Source organism: Mauremys reevesii, unplaced genomic scaffold, assembly GCF_016161935.1.
Source record: "Mauremys reevesii isolate NIE-2019 unplaced genomic scaffold, ASM1616193v1 Contig35, whole genome shotgun sequence".
Classification (NCBI taxonomy): Eukaryota; Metazoa; Chordata; order Testudines; family Geoemydidae; genus Mauremys; species Mauremys reevesii.
The window spans coordinates 26,702-39,859 of record NW_024100846.1 but is presented as its reverse complement, the minus strand read 5'-3'; the positions used below and the strand labels follow the sequence as shown (position 1 = coordinate 39,859).

The 13,158-nt window shown below is 50.6% G+C and overlaps 2 non-coding genes across 2 annotated transcripts; both read right to left on the bottom strand.

Annotated features, from left to right (window-relative positions):
• Nucleotides 1–3,023: 3,023 nt before the first annotated feature.
• On the bottom strand, nucleotides 3,024–3,095 carry TRNAG-UCC. The gene has a single exon. It is a non-coding gene; the product is annotated as a tRNA-Gly (tRNA).
• Nucleotides 3,096–7,583: 4,488 nt separating this feature from the next.
• On the bottom strand, nucleotides 7,584–7,657 carry TRNAT-UGU. Its single transcript has one exon. It is a non-coding gene; the product is annotated as a tRNA-Thr (tRNA).
• Between the last annotated feature and the right edge of the window lie 5,501 nt (nucleotides 7,658–13,158).

Sequence of the window (13,158 nt, the reverse complement as noted above, 5' to 3'; positions counted from 1 at the left end):
ATGCCTCACTCTCACAGATCTTGGGACACAGGCCTGTCCTTGCTTACAGACAGCCCCCCAACCTGAAGCAAATACTTACCAGCAAGCAAACAGCAGAAACACTAACCCAGGAACCTATCCTTGCAACAAAGCCAACTCTGTCCACATATCTATTCAGGGGACATCATCATAGGACCTAATCACATCAGCCACACTATCAGAGGCTCGTTCACCTGCACATCTACCAAAGTGATATATGTTATTATGTGCCAGCAATGCCCTCCACCATGTATATTGGCCAAACCAGACAGTCTCTACGTAAAACAATAAATGGACACAAATCACATGTCCAGTATTATAAGGTTCTAAAACCAGTCGGAGAACACTTCAATCTCCTGGTCACGCATTTACAGACCTAAAAGTTGCAATATTACAGCAAATAACCTTCAAAAACAGACTCTCATGAGAGACTGCTGAAGTGGAATTAATTTGCAAAGTGGACACCATTAAATTAGGCTTGAATAAAGACTGGGAGTGGATGGGTCATTACACAAAGTCAAACTATTTCCTCTTGTTTATTTGTCCCCCTACTGTTACTCACATCTTCTTGTCAACTGTTGGAAATGTGCCATCCTGATTATCACTACAAAAGGTTTTTTTCTCCTGCTGATAATAGCTCACCTTAACTGCTCACTCTCGTTATAGTGTGTATGGCAACACCCATTTTTTTTCATGTTCTCTGTATATATATATATCTTCCTGCTGTATTTCCACTGCATGCATCCGATGAAGTGGGTTTTAGCCCAGCAAAGCTTATGCTCAAATAAATTTGTTAGTCTCTAAGGTGCCACAAGTACTCCTCTTTCTTTTTGCAGATAAATGAATGGAGGTTAAGTCCATGAATGGCTATTAGCCAGGATGGGTAAGGAATGGTGTCCCTAACCTCTGTTTGTTAGAGGGTGGAGATGGATGGTAGGAGAGAAATCACTTGATCATTACCTGTTCAGTCCCTCTGGGGCACCTGGCATTGGCCACTGTTGGCAGATAGGATGCGGGGTTGGATGGACCTTTGGTCTGACCCAGTATGGCCATTCTTATGTACTTATGAAGGGAGGGGCAAAGGCTTTTGACAGAGTTTCTGCAGTGTAGTGGTTATCACGTTTACCTAACATGCAAAAGGTCCCTGGTTCAAAGCCAGGCAGAAACACAATGGCTTAATTTTCCAAGCTCCTACTGGCCTGTCCCTGCTGTTGTAGGAGCAGCAGTGATTTCTATGCTCAGAAGGTCTGTTGTACTTCCCCTGCTCCCACTTTTGTCTCCTCTCCCTCTCTGAATGCCTGTGAAGTGGCTTTCTCCCTCCCGCTCCCCCCTGGAATGCTCGTGGGATGAATGGGCTGGTTGAAGAGCAGAAGAGCTCCCAGGTAGACAAGGTGTCTGGGACGCTAATTAGGCAGCACTCACACACCCAGAGCATGGACACTGCCCAGGATGGAGTGTGACCAACCAGATGCAGCCAAGTCATCTCTAGTCGCAGGCCATGAGGTGCAGGCCCTTAAAAGGGGAAGGGCCCTGTGCTCAGGAGAGCACTCACAAGCTTGTACCTCCAGTGAATGCCCTTTGCCCGGACTGCCTTACCTTGCAGAATCCTGACATCTCCAGTGCTGTGCCTGTCCTGGGAGCGTGAGTATGCAAGTGTGAGTGTGTCACCCCCGCTGCCCCCCGCTTCTTCTTTTGAGCTTAGCTGTCAGTATAATAAACATGCTGCTTTCTGCCAAACTCTGGTGGGTCATTAGCTTACTAGCTGGCCCAATTTTGGGTAACACCTGTGATAAACTCAACCCCTGCCTGGCAGAGGGTGGTGAAATGAGCTGGGAAAAAGCCTTGGCATCAGCACGGGAAAGCTAGAGGATCTTGGCCAGTCACCTTTTGAAGACTTGTGGTTTGGTCTCCTCTGCCCTGGGAGGTTGGCCTATGGCGGCCGGCTCTTCCTGCTGCCTCCTCTGTGTGACTTGCCAAAGGAGGAAGTGAGGCAGCAATGGGGCAAAAGAGGAAAGTCGAGCTGAGGAAGGCAGGGCAGAAGCTAAGCGCCTCAGTGCGGCTAAGTGGGGTTAGTAGAGCACCACCAGTCGTTCTGCAAAGCCTGGGGAGGTGCGGTTGGCTGCTGGGAGGCAGAATCCTGTGCCTGCCTCTTGGCTTCCCAGGGGTGGCTACTTGCAGCCCAGGAGAAGGACGATGGTTCTGGGTGAAAGGAAGACAAGCAAAGCTCTGGCAGGAAATTTGGGTGCGGGGTGCTGGCTCTGCGCTGGGGGAGGGGGTTGGAGTGCAGGAGGGGTGGCGCTTACCCCGGGCACTGCAGCTCCCAAAGTGACCGGTACACACAACCCTCCGGCAGCAGGTCCTAGGTGGGCCGTGCCAGGGGGTCTCTGTGTGCCGCTGCCTGCAGGCACTGCCCCCAGAGCTCCCATTGGCTGCAGTTCCTGGCCAATGGGCGCTGCGGAGTTGGTACTCGGGGCAGAGGCAGTGAATGGAGACACTCCCCCCCACCCCAGGGGATGCTGGGACATGCCGGCCATTTCTGGGAGTGGCACGGAGGGACGGAGGCAGAGTGGGCACGGAGCCACCTCAGTGCTGCTGGCACATCTCTGCACACTGATGGGGGGAGGGGAGCAGAGGGCCTCCATGTGCTGCCTGGGGTAGGGGCAGTGCACAGAGCTGCCTCCCCTCCCGGGTCTATTACAGGAGTGGGTGGGTGGTGTCTTTTGGCCTGCAAGGTGCAGCAGGTCGGACTAGATGATCACATTGTTCCCTTCTGACCTTAAAGGCTTTGAGTCTAAAAGGGAGAGGGAAGTAAAGATATTTTTTTTTAAATAAACCAAACATTGTAATACCAGATAACTCCAACAGCTCATTGTACAGTCCCACCCCTTTCTTCCTCCACTGTGTGTTGAATGACCTGCAGGACATTGATTCTCTCATTTCATTGATAAACTGATACAACGTGACTGAACTAAAACCAATTCCCAGTAGAGAAAATGTCACTTCCCTGCATTGGCTGGGAATCAAACCCAGGTCAACTGCTTGGAAGGCAGCTATGCTCACCACTATACCACCAATGCATCTGGCAAAAGTGCCACTTATGCTTGCCCAATGAGGCTAGAGCAGCATTGAGGCACTTTTCTGCCTGTTAAAATGTACTGGATTCTCATCACTAAAAAAACACCTCCATCTTCACTTGGGTTTGAACCATCAGCCTTTCAATTAGCCAGCAAAGCCTTTCAATTAGCCAGCAAAGTTGTTAATCACAGGGTATGTCTACACTATGGGATTATTCCAATTTTACAGAAATTGTTTTTTGGAAACAGATTGTATAAAGTCGAGTGCACGCGGCCACACTAAGCACATTAATTAAGTGGTGTGCGTCCATGTACGAGGCTAGTGTCAATTTCCAGAGTGTTGCATTGTGGGTAGCTATCCCATAGCTATCCCATAGTTCCCGCAGTCTCCCCCGCCCATTGGAATTCCGCGTTGAGATCCCAATGCCTGATGGGGCAAAAACAGTGTCATGGGTGATTCTGGGTAAATGTTGTCACTCAATCCTCCCTCCGTGAAAGAAACGGCAGACAATCATTTCGTGCCCTTTTCCCTGGATTGCCCGGGCAGACGCCATAGCACGGCAACCATGGAGCCCGTTCAGCCTTTTTTCACTGTCACCGTATGTCTACTGGATGGTGCTGACAGACGCGGTACTGCAGCGCTACACGGCAGCATCCCCTTGCCTTTTGCAAGTTAGCAAAGATAGTTACTAGCCATCCCATCCCATCTGCTGCTTTGCAAGTTGACAATGACAGTGACCAGTCATAATGTACTGTCTGCTGCTGTCATGGGTGCTCCTGGCCGGCCTCGGTGAGGTCGGCCGGGGACGCATGGACAAAAATGGGAATGACTCCCCCGGTCATTCCCTTCTTTACGTTTTGTCTAAAGGGAGAGTCAGTCCTGTCTAGACTATCAGACAAGCCTACTAAAGAACCAGAGAGGCAAACAGCCACTCCGGGTCAGAGCCCCAGACATCCCGCAGAAATGATGAGCTGCATGCCATTCTAGGGGGTGCCCCTGCAACAACCACACCCATTGCTTCCTCCCCCACCCCTCCTGGGCTACTGTTGCAGTTATCCCCCCATTTGTGTGATGAAGTAATAAAGAATGCAGGAATTTGAAACAACACTGACTTTATTGCCTCTGCAAGTAGAGCTCAAAGGAGGAGGGGGGGCAGCCTCCAGCTGCTATGATATTCCAGGCAGGACTGAATCTCCATTAGACAAAGCTTAAAGAAGAGAATGACCTGGGAGTCATTCACATTTTTGCCCAGGTGCCCCTGGGCGACCTCACCGAGGTCAGCCAGGAGCACTCACGGGATGACGATGACTGATACCAGTCCTACTGTACCGTCTGCCATCTGGAAGGGAAGGGAAGGGGATGCTGCTGTGTAGTGCTGCAGCACAACATGTGCCAGCAGAATCCGGTAGACATACGGTGACATTGAAAAAAAGCGAGAAATTATTTTTTCCCTTTGCTTTCACGGGGGAGGGGGGGCAATGACATATACCCTGAACCACCCGTGACAATGTTTTTGACCCTTCAGGCTTTGGGAACTCAGCCAAGAATTCAAATGGTTTTGGAGAGTGGAACTGTGGGATAGCTACAGTCATCAGCCGCCCATCCCTCCATGAGCGTCCATTTCATTCTTTGGCTTTCTGGTACGCTTGTCTCAGCTCCTTAAGTTTCAGCACTGTGTTGAGTCCCTGATGTGGCCTCTCTCCATCATAGCCTGGGAGATTTTTTTCAAATGTTTTGGCATTTCGTCTTTTGGAATGGAGTTCTGATAGAACAGATTCATCTCCCCATACAAAGATCAGCTTCAGTATCTCCCCTACAGTCAATGCTGGAGCTCTTTTTGGATTCTGGGACTGCATGGTCACCTGTGTTGATCGGCGCTCCACGCTGGGCAAACAGGAAATGAAATTCAAAAGTTCATGGGGCTTTTTCTGTTTACCTGGCCAGTGCATCCGAGTTCAGATTGCTGTCCAGAGCGGTCACAATGGTGCACTGTGGGATAGCACCCGGAGGCCAATACCGTTGAATTGTGGCCACATTAACCCTAATCCGACATGGCAATGCCGATTTCAGCGCTACTCCCCTCGTCGGAGAGGAGTACAGATACCGGTATTAAGAGACCTTTATATCGATATAAAGGGCTTCGTTGTGTGGATGGGTGCAGGGTTAATGCGATTTAACGCTGCTAAATTCGATATAAACTCGTAGTGTTGACCAGGCCAGAGAGAGCAGCAGGTTTCCCATATTGTTTCCCGCTCTTGTTTTCTTGACTAGTTTCTCCTCTGCACCAACTTGCTGTTTTTCTTTATGAGCCTGGCTAGCTCAGTGGGCAGAGCATCAAACTTTTAATCTGAGGGTCCAGGGTTCAAGTCCCTGGTCAGGTGATAAACTACTCCCCAAGATCTTACACTGTCTTGCTGGAGTCCTCTTTGATGTTACTTTTTCTCTTCAGGATTTTCCCTTTCCTCAGAAGGGCCTTTTTGTGTGTGGTTTGAAGGGGCAACTTCCTGACAGCCCCTCTGTCCTTGCAGCCTGGAGGAATAAAGGCCTCTGGGCATAGAGCATGTTCCTCCCCTGCACACACACACACACACACACACACACACACACACACACACACACACACACACACACACACACACACACACACACACACACACACACACACACACACACACACACAGAATATCCCTAAGGAATTAGAATCACCTGCTGCCTTCCTCTGTCCTGCTGGATCCCCAAATGAAGATGCTCTTCAGCCTAAACCCATGTCGCCTCTTTTCCCAGTGCCCCTCAGACCCAACCCTCAGTCCCTCCTATGCTCACTGCTCCTCACTCCCAACCCGAGCCTGCTCCTCTTCACCCTTCTCCTCTGTCCCAACCCACAGGCCCCTTCTCCTCATGCTGCTCCTCAATCCCAATCCACGGCTCCCTCCTTCCCTCCAGCAGCAGGTGCTTCAGACCCGCTCAGGAAGATTTTATTGCAAGGTTTTGTGTATGAGTCTGCATGTGGATTTTACAGTGTGTTGGAAATAGGTTGGGTTGCTTGCCGAAATGATCACTTGTGGTTGGTGCTGGACTCCCAGTCTCCATGTTATTGGGGCAGGAGAAATAAAGGGTTGTTATCCTTGTTGTGTGAATCGAGGGCAGCACAACTGTGCTTGGCAGACCCTGATTGAGGGACTCACCTCAATTCAATAGCACTTGCTAGGCAGGGGACAGGGGTTCCAAAGCTGAGTGGGCTGGGGTCTGGGTCCCAATGCTAAAATTTAGGTGTCAGACCAACTTTAGGACAGGGTGGCTGTAGAGGGATGAGTGAGTCCCTAGACAACATAGTGAGTAGGGTGCCTTCTTATATTCCCCCCTTTTCCACCCAGGATGGCAGGTGAACTGTACAGAGGCACCTCTGGGCTTGCTCTGACTAAGGACAACAGCTGTGAGTGGGGTGGGAGAGGGGATGGCTCATGTTAAAGGACTTTTGGTTGCTGGACTTACGAACCGTAGGGAGAAGGACACTGCCCAGCTTATCTGGGGGGTGGGTCTTTCCCTTGTGGTTTATGTTTATGTGTTGGGGCTGCTGACATGACTTCTACTAACCTTGGGCTTACATTGCAGTGTAGACATACCCTGAGAGGGCATCTAGACTGTGATAAAATCCCACTGGCCCGGCTGGCCTGGATGATCTGATTTGGGCTCCTGGGGCTCAGGTTGTGGAGCTAAAAACTACAGCGTAGACATCTGGGCTCAGACTGGAGCCCAGGCTCGGAGACCCTCACCCCTCATGGGGTCTTGGAGGCTGGGCTGAAGCCCAAGTGTCTACGCTGAATCAACTGACCCAGGGTTTGAGAATAGTGACTTGGGTGTGTTAATGGCAGTATAGACATAATGCTGGGCTATGTCCACACTGCAATGAAACACCCAGTGCTGTCCCGTGCCAGTGCAGGCTCCCAGGCTAGGGCCATGGGGTGGTAAATTTGCAGCGTAGACCTCTCGGCTCAGGGTCAATACCGGGCTCTGGGAGCCCTCAAGGTTGGGAGGGAGTTTAGCAAGCAAACAAGGTAAAATGGCAGTGGAGTATTAGCCTGGACTCAATGGCATTTCTCCATTGGTCTGTCTGCTTTGGGGCAGAGACAATAACACGTCCTGCTGCATTCGTTATTTCAAAGGGCAGTTTAGGATTTTCATCCTCACACACGGTGCACAAAGCAGGACTCAACCCTCGGTACAAACTAAACAAGCTGCCCACAGGTTCTGCCAGCCACAATGAGCCATTCAGTGTGAGAGCCCAGACCTGCCCCTGTCCCAGAGGAAGCAGGATCATCTGTGACAGGCTGGAACACTGACCTATCAGCTCTTAACTCCCAAATTTTCAGTAAGTCTGTTATCAGTGCCTGTGAGTATAATTTAAACAACTATACTGGGCTGGACCAAAGAGCTCTGTGTTTTGTCTTCCCACAGTAGCCAATACCAGGTTGCCCAAGAGTTAGTCAATAAGGCACCACTGGGAATTGAACCCAGGATTTCCTGTTTACAAGACAGGTGCTTTAGCCAGCTAAGCCATGGTGCCTGCCTGTGGCAACAGCACACTGTCTGCCCACACCTGACTCCCTGCCATCCCCACTGGGGCCTGACAAGCTTTGCTTGTGTTTGGATTCTGCAAAGCAGAGGAGCAGGTGACGTTTTCCTTGCAAGGTGTGTGTGTGTGTGTGTGTGTGTGTGTGTGTGTGTGTGTGTGTGTGTGTGTGTGTGTGTGTGTGTGTGTGTGTGTGTGTGAGAGAGGGAGAGAGAGAGAGAGAGAGAGAATCTTTGGCCAGGTCTGCACTACAAGGTTACTTCAGCATCATTATATTGCTCAGATGCGTGAAAAACACACAACGCTCCCTCGGTCAGCAGCTTGTGGCTGGTGCACACACTGCAATACCACGTCTGGCGACAAAATTGCCCTGTTTTGGTGACAAAATAAAACCACCTCAACGAGAGGCCTAGTGCTTTTTGCAGCAAACTTAAAGTGACAAATGTCAGTGTAAATGCTGCTGGTCATTATATCACCATAACTGGCCTCCACCAGTATCCCTCCATGCCTGCCGTGAAATCACCTGCCCTGCATTCCTGCTACAGAGCCATGGGCCCCTCCCCTTTCATAGCTCCAGAAAGTTCTGACAGCTGAGCCACTATCTATACCGGGATTAGCTTGATAGAACTGCATTGCCAGCCTAAGTCATGTAATTACACCAACCTAATTTTGTAGTGTAGACCTGTCCAAAGAATCACACACACACCTTGGGAGCAAAACTTCATCTGCTCCTCTGCTTTATAGAATCCAAACACAAACAACACTTGTCAGGGCCCAGTGGGGATTGGCAGAGAGTCAGGTGTGGACCATCTTTATCCCAGGAGAGATGGACTCTAAGGGTACGTCTCCATTGCAATGTAAGCCCAGGTGTGGCACGCTGTGCTCATAGCAGCACCGGGAATCCCTATATTCACCACTCTCATATAATGATGAGATGGTTTGTTCAAAGTCTGCCTTGTGACGTATCATTTCAAAAGTCTTGATCTGTTGAACATTAATATCGTGTTGGATTGTGTGTGCTCGCATTGGTTGGGAAGTTATAAAGCTTTGCTCTGTGTGTGTTACTGAGATATGTTATGAGGTTGAGAAATGCCCCCCACCAGCCTTTCAGGTGTGACAAGGGAGGAGCCAGACTCGCTGCTGGCCCATTGAAGGGATCCACACTCCCAAGGACTAGCCCAGGAAGCGTGTACAATGCAGACTTCTCCAAGGGTACGTCTACACTACAAGACTATTTCGAATCTACTTAATTCGAATTTGTGGAATCGACCTTATGAAGTCGAATTTGTGTATCCACACTAAATACACTAATTCGACTGTCTGAGTCCACAGTAACGGGGCCAGCGTCGACTTTGGAAATGGTGCACTGTGGGAAGCTATGCCACAGTTCCCGCAGTCCCCGCTGCCCATTGGAATCCTGGTATTTCCCCCCAATGCATGCTGGGGGGAAAAATGTGTCGAGGGTGGTTTTGGGTAACTGTCATCATTGAACCATTAATCACACCCTCCCTCCCTCCCTCCCTCCCTCCCTGAAAGCGCCTGCGGGCACTCTGTTCATGCACTTTTCTGCTCAGTGACAGCGCAGGCGCCACAGCACTTTGAGCACGGATCCCGCTGCAGTTATGGCCGTTGTCAACTCCTCGCACCTTATCGTCCACCTCTTCCACAGTCAGCTGCTGAGAAATAGGGCTACTTTTCAATGGTCCTGCGAGCACTGGTGGACCATGGGGGACGTTTTACCAACATCAGCGTCGGGTGGCCAGGCAAAGTTCATGACGTGCGTGTTTTCAGGAACTCTGGTCTGTTTAGATGCCTGCAGGAAGGTAGTTTCTTCCCGGACCACAAAATAACTCTTGGGGATGTGCAGATGCCTATAGTGATCGTCGGGGACCCAGCCTACCCGCTAATGCCCTGGCTCGTGAAGCCCTGTGCAGGCGCCTTGCACAGCAACAAGGAACTCTTCAAGTACCAGCGAGCAGTGAGCAGTGTGACCTGTGACTGTTCAGTTTCTTTACAGAGACGCTGAAGCTGCCCCTGTTTCTTTACCAAGTGACTGTTGACTAGCATCTGCAGTTACATACCCCGCCCACCCCGCTTTCCCAACTTCCAACACACGTTTAAAAATAAAATACATGTTCCACTGTAACTTTACAAAGGTTTCTTTATTGATGACTTTGCGTTACAGGGTTGAAACTGGGACACGGACTGTGCTGGGTAGGGTGTGCAGTGATGTAAAGACTGCCTGTAAACTCGAGGAATGATAGGCTCCTGCTCCCAGAGCGGTCTGCAGTGCCGGACTGGTTGTTTCAATGGAGCCTGCCATCCCTCCTTTTTGGGACTCTGTGTGCGGGGGCTATGTGGCCTTTTGGCGCGGGAGGACGGATACAGATTCCTCTGCTGCGTGGCTCTGTGGTCCAGGACAGGGACCGTTGCATGAGATCTGAACCCCCCCCCCCGCTACAAAGTCACGTACCCCCCCACCCACACAGAACCTGCAAACCACCTCCCATACCGACCAGGGTGCGTACTGACTGCAGTGTGTGTGTGACCTGCTGCTGATCCTGCCCCCATGTCTGTACCCTGGTAAAGGTGATTGTCCTGTCACATTACCAACCCCCTTCCCTCCCTTCAAACACAGTCTCCTCTAAAAGAACATGACGGAAACAGCAATTAACAGAAAAGTATTTTTTTATTATCAACTAGACAGTTAGGGGATGAAACTGGGATGGGGGCTTCGGTGAGGCGGGAAGGAAAGGACTTTTCAAAATTGAGGGTATGAGAGCTTTTGGGTACTTGAGCACTCTGCTGGGGTGCAGTGACCATTTTCACAGCCACTGGCGCCCCTCCTTCTGGTTATTTTGGGTGAGGGGGGTATGGGACTTTGTGGCGGGGGAGGGCGGTTGCAGATACACTGCAGGGGGGCTCTGTCCTCCTGCCGGAGGTCCTGCAGAACATGCACAAGGCGCAGGAGCATGTCCATTTGCTCTCTCATTAGTCCAAGCAGTGTTTGAGTCGCCTGCTTGTCTTCCTCACGCCACCTCTCCTCCCGTTCGCTGTGTGAGCACTGGCACAGAGAGAGGGTCTCCCTCCACTGGCTCTGCTGGTCCGCATCGTCTCGGGAGCACCCCATAAGTTCAGCGAACATCTCGTCCCGTGTCTTTTTATTTCGCCGCCTAATCTTTGTCAGCCTCTGTGACGGGGATGCTGTGGCAGGTCTGGAGACAGTCCAAGCTGTGTGATGGGAAAAAGGGAGTGAATTCCTTGCCAAGATAAATGTTTGTGAACAATGAACACAGTCTAGTCTGTCTCTGTGAATTCTGGGTTGAGATCCCAGTGCCTGATGGGGCAAAAACCATTTTCGCGGGTGGTTCTGGGTAAATGTCGTCAGCCATCCCTTCCTCCGGGAAAGCTACAGCAGACAATCATTTCAAGCCCGTTTTCCCTGGATTCCACGGGCACACGCCACAGCGTGGAAACCATGGATCCTGCTTTGCCTTTTGTGCCTGTCACCGTATGTGTACCAGATGCCGCTGATAGAGGCGGTTCAGCAGCGCTACACAGCAGCATGCTTTTGCTTTTGCATGACAGCAGAGATGGTTACCAGCCATATTGTACCATCTACCACACCATAAATTGGTAATAAGATGGGCATGGCTACCAGTCCTTTTGCGCTGCACCATTTGCTGTTGTCATAAGTGCCCCTGGCTGCTCTTAACCAGGGGTGTAAAAGCCAAAATTGGAAATGACTTCCTGAGTCAATTCTTCCTTTTTGATATCTAAAAATAGAATCAGTCCTGCCTAGAATATGGGCAAGTATACTAGAGAACCACTGTATCAGAGAGCCCAGCTGCTCTGTGTCAGATCCTGCATAGATTATGAGCTGTATGCTATTCACAGGAGGTGCTCCTGCAACAACCCCACCTGTTGATTCCATTCTTCCCCAGCATTCCTGGGCTACCATAGCATTGTCCCCCCACTTGTGTGATGAATTAATAAAGAATGCAGGAATAAGACACAGTGACTTGTTAGTGAGAAATGAGTGGAAGGCAGCCTCCAGTTGCTATGATAGTCCAGATAGTACATTAAGGAGTGTGGAGGAGAGGAGCCCAGCATCCTGCTGCTAGTCCAGGGGCAATTGAATCTTTTCTTTACACATGAAGGGTGGGGGCTGATGAAGCTCAGCCCCCTGTTGCTATGATGATGATGGTTATCAGCCATATTGTACCATCTACCAGGAAAAATTAGGGCCAGGCACCCTTGATTGACCTAACGGATGGTTGTCTGCATGGTTACCAGTCCTTTTGCACTGCCCCATATGCCAATAGGCTGATGATGACAATGGATATCAATCCTATTGTACCACCAGCCATCCATAGCGTGGGGGGAGCAAGGATGTTGGTGTTGAGTGCTGCACCATCGCATCTATCTGCAGCATTCAGTAAAGATACGGTGACATGTAAAAGAGTCAAGAGAGGATTGTTTTCCCTTTCACTTCTGGGGTGGGTGGGGTTGCGTAAATTGCCTAGCTATGCCCTGACCCACCGCGGACACTGTTTTTGACCCTAGAAGCATTTGGAGCTCAGCCAGGAATGCAAATGCTTTTTGGAGACAGCAGGAACTGTGGGATACCTTGCGTCCTCAGTCCCCCCTCCCTCAATGAGCGTCCATTTGATTCTTTGGGTTTCCGTTACGCTCGTCACGCAGCAGCGTGCTGAGTCTCTGCTATGCCGTCTGTCCGGAGATTTTTTAAAAATACTTAGGACCAGGTGTAACATTACAGTACTTCCCCTAATTAGATGCAGGAGTCTCTGAGCGAGATCACCCTGAGGACGGTCACTGAAGGAGTTAGAGAGCGCATGCTGCGTGAAAGCCAGCACAAACCAGGGGACTATGCAGCCGTGCTCGGGGAGGCAATGCTCCCTGAGTAGCTCATGAAAGCCTTGTGCGGAAAAGTGTGCTACCACGGAGCACCCAATAAGGCAGCTCTCCCCAGGAGCCTCCTGTGGAGGCTTTTAGATTACCTCCAGGGGAGCTTCGTGGAGATCTCCCAGGAGGATTTCTGTTCTAGCCCCATATATAGAGAGACCATGTTTTCATATACTTCAGATTCCTGTTATATTAAGAATAAAAGTTTACATGGTTAAAGCACTTACCGAGTGATCCTTCCCCTGATTCAGGGTCCGGGTTAATGGCTGGGGACGGTTGGTAGGGGATCTCCGTGACGGTGATGAAGAGATCCTGGCTGTCGGGGAAACCAGCGTTGTAAGCGCTGTCGCCTGCCTCGTCCTCCACAAACCCTTCCTCATCTTCCCCGTCCGCGAACATCGCCGAGGAACTGTCCGTCGACACTGTCCCATCGTCAGAGTCCATGGTCACTGGTGGGGCAGTGGTGGCAGGCTCCGTAGCGTCCGTTTGCCACTTTGATTTGTTGGTAGCCTTGTCTGGGGTCCTTGATTTTCCCGCGGTGCTGCGTTGCATCCCAGCTGTATCCTCTG